We start from the raw sequence: 8,056 nt of genomic DNA on the forward strand, positions 1-8,056 counted from the left end.
GACTGAGAAGATTAATGTTCTGCACTGAAAGAGAAAATGTTAGAAAAACAACTAGTTCTCTCACTGCATTTGGTGTCTTGCCTGACTTTTTGGGATATATTTATAGTTAATCAATGTTGGAGCTTTTTTTCTGTGTATCTGAAAGTTTCCTTCCTTTGACTAACACATTCATCCCATAAATGCAAAGCTCCTCCATGCAAACACACTGCAGCTACTCCACATCTTGTTTGGAAAAGCACCATAAGCACAAGGCAGTGGGGCAGGCACTGAGAAGCATTAATATCCTTTTGTGTCTCTCCTATGCCAAAGGCAAAACAACACAGAACTAAGATTTTTATTTCCTTATTTCTGCCTTTTGGAGTGAAACTGTAATCACCCCACTCCAGAGCAGGAATTGAAATTGGACATGGGGACTGAGCTTGCAGAACTAGATGATCTTTAAGGCCCCTCCAACCATTCTGTGATTTTTATGACTGCCTGGGAGGGCTGGCTGGTCTGCAGACTGCTGGAGAAAGCCAAGTGGAAAAGCCTGTGGGATGAGCAGCAACTGAAATGCTCTTCAGGCCCATCCTGTTACAGAGGGGGCTGGTTCTAAAAGCACCAAAAAAGCTTGAGGTCACAACAACCAGAGACCAGCCACAGGGAAAGTTTGTGAGTAGCCAGACCAGTACAGGAACATGCATTATGGCACTTGCTTGTTTTGACTAGGGTATTATCTGTGTTAATTTTCTTCACAGTAGCTGGTATGGAACTGTATTTTGGATTTGTGCTGGAAACAGCGTTGCTAACACTGGATGTTTAAATTATTGCTGAGCTGCTCTTACACACAGTTGAGGTCTTTCCTGCCTCTCACACTGCCCCACCAGTGAGTGGGGTGAGAGGGGACACAGCTGGGACAGCTGACCCCAATGGAAGTGGTGAATTAATTCCTTGTTTTGCTTTGCTTGCATATGCAGCATTTGCTTTACCTATTAAAATGTCTTTATCTCAACCCATGAGTTTTCTTGCTGTTTTTCCTTCTGGTTCTTTCCCCATTCCACTGGAGGGAAGAGAGTGACTGGCTGAGTGGGGTTTAGTTTAGGCTGGGGTTGAACCACAACACAGCAGTGAAAAAAGACCCCTAACCATAGTCCAGTGATGATCTCTTGAGAGCTGTGCATACAGAGCCCATTCCTGAGAAAGCCTCCCTTCAAGGATATTCAGTGGCATTAATCTTCCCTCATAAGAAGACAGTGAAATTAAAAGGGAAAACAGAACTGACAAAGATTGCTTTTTAAACACCATCATTATCCTGTGTGAGTCACTGCCTCACCGTTATCATTGCTACCAAGTTAGATATTGATTTTAAAAAAAAACAAACACATGGTGTTTATATGAGTCAGAAGAGAGTACACAGCTGTATTAGACAGGGAAACCAGTGCAGGATACCTCTTTCTTTCCTTGAGGCACTGGTTATGAGCAGGATTAGGAACCTTTTCTGTAATTCTGCATTTTCTGAGTTGCCTCTCTGGCTGAGCTACAGAGGTGCTCACCATGCTCCCTACCCAAGGGCTGGGCTTTGCTGTGGGGCAACTGCCAGGATACAGCAGAGGCTGCTCCTGAGAGCACAGCCCTGGTGTGGGGCCAGGCTGTCCCTGGGCTGTGGGGCTGGGGTGCTCAGACCCTCCCAGTGTCCTGGTTTGCAGCCATGTGCTGCAGCTTTGTCCAGCACCACCAGGACCAGGCAGAGAGGGGCTGCTCCAAGAGGGAAAGGGGAGATGCTGCTCCAGGGCCACCCACTGCTGTGGGACACAATCTAGCCTTGCCACTGGCAGGAGGGATAAAGACAGGAGGTTGTATCAAACACCACAGAGCACCTGCTATATGGAAAATCTCTTTTCAAATACATTTCCAGAGCCATTGTGCATCCATTCTCACTATGAGCAGCAACACCTTGTCCCCTCACATCCTACAGACAGGCCTGTGGGCTGTCATCACTGCTCTGTGCCCTGTGCCATCACCCCATGTGCCCTGTGACAACCTCCTGGGCCCCCTATCTCCTTTGCCACCAGCAGGAACAAAGTCTCTGCCACTTCAGCTGCAGTCATCCCACGCTGTAGGTCTTGCTGCATACTGGGAAATAGGCTCCTCTTACTCCAGGTATGCCCAGTGCCCAGCTCAGGATGGTGCCCCTCTCAGCTGGCTCTCCTGGATGCTGAAATAATCCAAGTGATCTGTCTTGCTGCTGCACAGGAGCTCAGCAGGGCCCACAGACCCTCAGGGCTGGTCAGAGCACTCAGTCCCCAAACCTGCTCATGAGCTGGTGCCTGTATGTGCAACCTCAGCTCTGGGTTGGGATACATCAGACTAACCCCTACCTGAGCAGAAGAGGGCTCCTCCTGCAGGAATTCCTTGTCAAATTTTGAGTATGAGCTCCAAACCACAGGAGGTTTCCATTTTAAGGGGCAGGGTTTCAATGAAGGTATTTTGTTCCCCTGTGTTCTAGTTCCAGTTTAACACTTCTGAAAATGTTCAGCAGGAATCAGGCCACTGGCATGGAAAGTTGCTATGTGCAGCATAATTAAAAAGAGTGAAGAAGAAGGTCACACCTTCTGCAGCGGTGTTGGGCAAAGGATGAGTAAGAGTCGCTGCAGGAGGAGGACAGTGAAAGTATTACAGGCTTTCAGATGTTTGAAAGAATATCTGTTGTTCATCAGATCTAGCAAGCCAGATGCTCTGGTCTCTTGGCTTTCAGGCATTTTCCATGGTAAGACATTCCCTCACAAAACCCCTTTGCTCCTCTTCATTAGACACCAGCCACAAGGAACCACTCCATGGCTTCAAGGAGCTGTGGTGGCCCAGCTACCCCAGCACCACAGCTCTGGGCCCACAGCACTCACTCCACAACTAAGTCCTCTGAGAAGATGGCTCCAAAGTTCAAAATAACTGCATACAGGAATTTCTAATATCTGGCTTTCAGAGACTTGGCTTAATAGAAATAAATAAATTAGCCTGGAGCTACATAACACTTATGCGACTGTGAGTGCACTGCAGATGATTCTGATGAAGCTGTTGTTTGCTTCTTCAGGAAAAAGCACTTAGTGTAAGATTTTAAAACCTGAGCAGCATGCAAATGGCAGTGAGACAGGAAGATGCTGTTCTGAGAGACACCTTACACTGCTACTCATCTTCCAGTGTGCTCCAGGGATGCAGGGCAGAAAACCAGGGAGGCAGCAGCAGCTCTCAGCATTTTCTGTCCCAGCAGACAGCCCAGAATAGAGGCTGGTTTTGGAAAGTTCACAAGAAACCACAGGTAAAGCCAAGTTCACTGAGGCAAGTAGATGAATTAGATTCAGGGCAGGTACTTGAGGGGGTGAAGGAGAAAAAGTGAAGGTCTGGAGGAGGTTCAAGGCAGACAGGAAGCAGAGAGACTTTAGTTCACAGCCAAGGAAATTCATAAATGCTGCATCCACCCCAACAATTTTCACTTGATATCACTTCATGGTGTGTCTGTATATAGCAGTTGAAGTACCTCTGAAAGCTATAAGGAAGAGTACCAGAATGAAGCCTAATTTCTTGGCTCACTCTTGGGGCTGTAATTTTGTTAGTCTTGCCTCAGCTCAGCGTTCCAGTGCTTTTAAGTAAAAACGGTTGAGACGTTTTTAGCTTCATTGCTCTTTGAAGGAAACGTGACTGGTGCAACTGAGCCATCTCAATCATACTGCAGAAAAGACTTTGACCCAGTGACCCAAGTCTGACAGGGGGAGTAGCAACAAACCCAAAGAGGATGACATTCCTCCAGGTCCCATGCAAACCAGCAGCATGAGGAAGAAAAAGGCAGCAGCCCTGGCTCCTGGAACAACTAATTTCTGAAAAAAAAAAAAAAAAAAAAAAAAAAAAGGGGAAATGGGATCTTCTGCTGTCTTTCTCAAAATAGAAACTAAATCTCTAAATCTCCTGGACTGTTCTTGCACTACTCATAGGTCATGCCTCCAGACTAGAAAGTCAAAATTTGGCAGAGACAACACTTCTGGGTGAGACTCAAGTGTTTGGTGTGTGTTGTGGGATACACAGGCATCTTAGCCAGAGACAACTAGGACTGTCCAAGTCCATTTAGGAAGCTTTGGGTCTCCCCAGTGAGCATCCTCCCCAGGGACACAGATGTCTGCTGCTCAGTCACACCACAGCTGGAAAAGGAGAGGTGGCCAGTGCCACTGCCTGGTGACAACAGTCTATAGGGTGACAACACTGCCACACAAAGTGAGAAGTAACTCTGGGTGAACACTGGGCCAGAGGTCAGTGAGCAACAGGAGGGAGCCACAAACACCCCTTTCAACTCACCTGCATGCACATGTGTGCAAACATCATCTTGCCTCAGACAGAAAAAGAGGATTAAAGATGCCTGCTAGCTGTGGGATGAGCATATTCCTGTCACCAGCTGTGAGAACACCCCTGAGCCAGACAGCCAGGTTGGAGCAGGAATCCCAGATGTCCAATAAAAAGCATTGGCACTGATGATGCCAAGACCACAAAAGCCCTTCAGGATAGAAGTGGTGGGAGGGAAGAAGAGGGGCACAGATACCACAGGAAGAGCTGATGCTGCAGCAGGCTGTTGCTAAGGAGGGATCCTGTTTGCTGAGGATCCTCAGGCTGAGGTGGTGGGGAGAAATGGGAGAAGGGCGGGCAGGCTTGAGAAGATAATAGAGCATTAGCATCTGGGTTTGGGTCCTAGAACCCCTCCTCCTGTTCAAATGGACCAACTGTTCCCACACCAGCTTGCCTCCAGGGTGCTTTGCTCCCTTCCAGTAGTGCAGAGCTGTTCTGTGCAGAAGGAAAAGAACACCCCCTTCCTGCCCTCAGAGGTGTCTGTAGCAGGTGCTGAACCATAACCAGCCTCTCTGAGATTTAGGGCCACTTTGATAAATTATTTTACAACCCCAGCTACTGAAGGTCTGTGCCACACAGGAGGGCATGGCAAGAGCCCCAGCAGCACAGTTCCTCACAGAGCAGACAGGATCATTTTCTGGGGAAGGAAGGAGGGACAGAGGTAATGACAGCCCTGCTGCTCCTCAGCTTCTCGGCATGAAAATATGAATGGGTTACTCTGAAAAGCATAATGACACTTTTGAAAATTGATGCCCTTTTTCTCACATTGATATTTTTGCTCTTGTCTCCTGAAACTGCTCCATCTGGATGAGCCCTTTGGACTTCCTGTGCATGGTGCAGTGTGAAGACTATGAACTGTGGGGAGATACCACAAGGTGAGGTATGTTATGATCCTCTGGCCCCTTTCACAGTCCTTCTTCTGTCAGGCATCCCTGCAGAAGTCACCCTCCTCACCTTAAAACCCCCATCTCCTCTCCTCATGAGCAGCACCTGTTGCCCAATATTGATGCAGAAGAAAACAGTGGCAGGATCCATCCTTCCGGGGACACGCTGCAAAACTTGTGTTCTAACATGACCAAAATTTAATTAAAGCAAAACAGGATCAAGACTGTAATTTTAGAGAGGAATTTGGCAGGATGCTGGCTTGATCCAATCAGCCTGCTTTATGGGATACAGTGCCTGAAGTTACAGTTCTGCCAAATAGAGCGAGCTCCTCTAAACCAGACTATGCCTGAGGTAAAGCAGAAGGAAGACTTGGACCTAAAGTCCCAGTCTAATACCTAACCAGCAGATGAGAGAGTTATTATGCTGCCACCCACCCTTGGAGTCAGGATGTTTTGCTGTATAAAATCCATAGCAGATGTGATTTGCATGGCAAAAATTCCCCATGGACTAAGCTCACATATCTGTGGACTGTGCGGGTTTGGGATGCACCACCTCTTTCCAGGCTGCTGGGAGAGGGAACAGGGAAGGTAAAGGCTGGGCAGAAGGGAATCAATATCAGCAGGATCTGAATCTCATGTGAATCTTGTCTGACAGGAGCTGTGGTAGCTTCTCTGAGGAGCCTGCACTGATTCTGCAAGCTGCTGTGCACAGATAATCCTGAAGCTGACTGACTTCCATTTTGGCCACCACTGTGAAAACAGGTGAGTTTTGTAAAAAATTCAAGCTACCAAGGCCAAGCAGGCATATCCTGCTTAGATGGTAAGGGTATGAATTAAAGTTTTGTTGGAAGTTTGCAAGTTGTGCCAGCCAGAAAAGTTCTGTTTACTTCACATCCAGCAGACAAGGTTATTTTCACATCAGTGTAGGATAAGTCGGCTTGGGAAGAGTCCCCAGGAGGTGTCAGCAATCCTGCTCCAAACAGGGTCAGCCATGAGGTCAAATCAGGGCTTTATCCAGTCAGGTATTGAAAAACCCCATGGATACAGAGTATTTTAACAATACTGCCATGAGGGCACCCTGGCTTGCAGGAGAAGCAGGATGGAAGATTTATTCCACCTGAGTGGCACATTTGAGTGCACCTCAAATACTGGCTGTAGTGACAGCAACTGTGGTGTGAAAGCACAATAAATAACAGGAGTGGAGGGCAAAGCAACCCAGCCAGAGATGGCAAAGTGAAAAGTGAGGAGCTTGGGAATCAGCAGGAGTAGGGAAGGACAAACAGGTTTGGGAACAGAATGCTGAAACTGTGGCTGGAAACCAAAGGAAGAAACACGAGCACAGGCTGGAGAGATGCATGAGGGAACATCAGGACTGATGGGCAAGGAGATGGGGGGATATTAAGAGGAAACACTGGCATTTATCCAAGTTATTTGAAATTTTTACCAAAGACTGAAAAGAAGAATTAAGGAGCTGGTGTTGAAGGTGAGAGCAAAGAAACAGGCTGGGAATGAACCAGGTTTGGGAACTATGGCACCTCTTCCCTTTGTGCACATGGGGCAGAAAGCCTGTGAAGGAGTGAGAGAACCAGAATTCTGAGCATATTGGTGGCATACTCTTTGATTTTGAGGTTCTAACAACTTACTACTGACCTGTTTCTCTGCCTTGCTCCAGTGATGATACCATGTTGTGACAACCAAGGCCTGCAACATGTCCAGTGTTTAACAAGGGCAAATAAACACCACATACTTGATTTTGGGGTAGTAAAAAGGAGAGGATTTTATGAGAGAGACATTGCATTAACCACTGTATTAAAAAAGTTGTACTGTTAATAAAACCCACGGCAAATATCACAATCTAAATTGCTTATGCAATTTTAATTCAACTTTGCCTCTGCGTGTGGTGCAATCTATTCTAAATTAAATGATCACACGGATTATTATCTTGCTCCACAAGACCTCTGCTGCAAAGCAAACACAAGGAAGTCATTAAGTCCCTTCCCCAAAGAGCTTCCAGTCTTGGGAAAACCAGACAAGGGGGTGTGAATGGAGCCATTCCAGGAAGGAGGTGGGGTGGGAGCACATAGGATAATGAGCTTCAATAGAGCAGAAGTGTTTACAACTAGATTATTTTTGGAGAATTACATTTGGACAAGAGAGGCTTCGATGAACAGCCTATAGAAGCCTTCCAGTGCCTAAAGGGGCCTACAAGGAAGACAGACAGACTTTTTACAAGGGCACATAGTGACAGGACAAGGAGGAATGGCTTTGCACTGGAAAAAGGTAGGTTTAGACTAGATATTAGGAAGATATTGTAAGGGTGGTGAGGCACTGGAACAGGTTGCCCAGAAAAGCTGTGGATGACCCATCCCTGGAAGTATTCAAGGCCAGACTAGAACTAGATGAGTTTTAAAGTCTCTCCAACCCAAACCAGCCTATGATTCTGTGAGACTATTTTTTTCTTCCTCTAGAGTCAGACTAATATTAAGAAATGAGATAAAAATAATTAAAAGCAAGAAACAAGTTTCACAAGGGAGGCACAACCAGGGGATCCACTGACACACGAGGCAAGGCAAAGGGAAGCTTTCAGCACTTGACGGTAAAAATGTGAAGAAAAACAATGGTGATTTTGTAGTTAAAGCAGTGTATTCCCCCTGCTGCATCTCCCTTATGTTCAAGGAGGCCAGGCAGTGTCTCTTTATCGATCTGTGGTGTGGATACATCCAACAGCTGACAGCAGCAAACCCTGTTTGCCATCGTGCCTTGTCGCCCCATCACCCCAGAGCCAGTGTGAGCACCTTGCCAGCCAC

This window comes from Zosterops lateralis (assembly GCF_965231275.1).
Source record: "Zosterops lateralis genome assembly, chromosome: 2".
Classification (NCBI taxonomy): Eukaryota; Metazoa; Chordata; class Aves; order Passeriformes; family Zosteropidae; genus Zosterops; species Zosterops lateralis.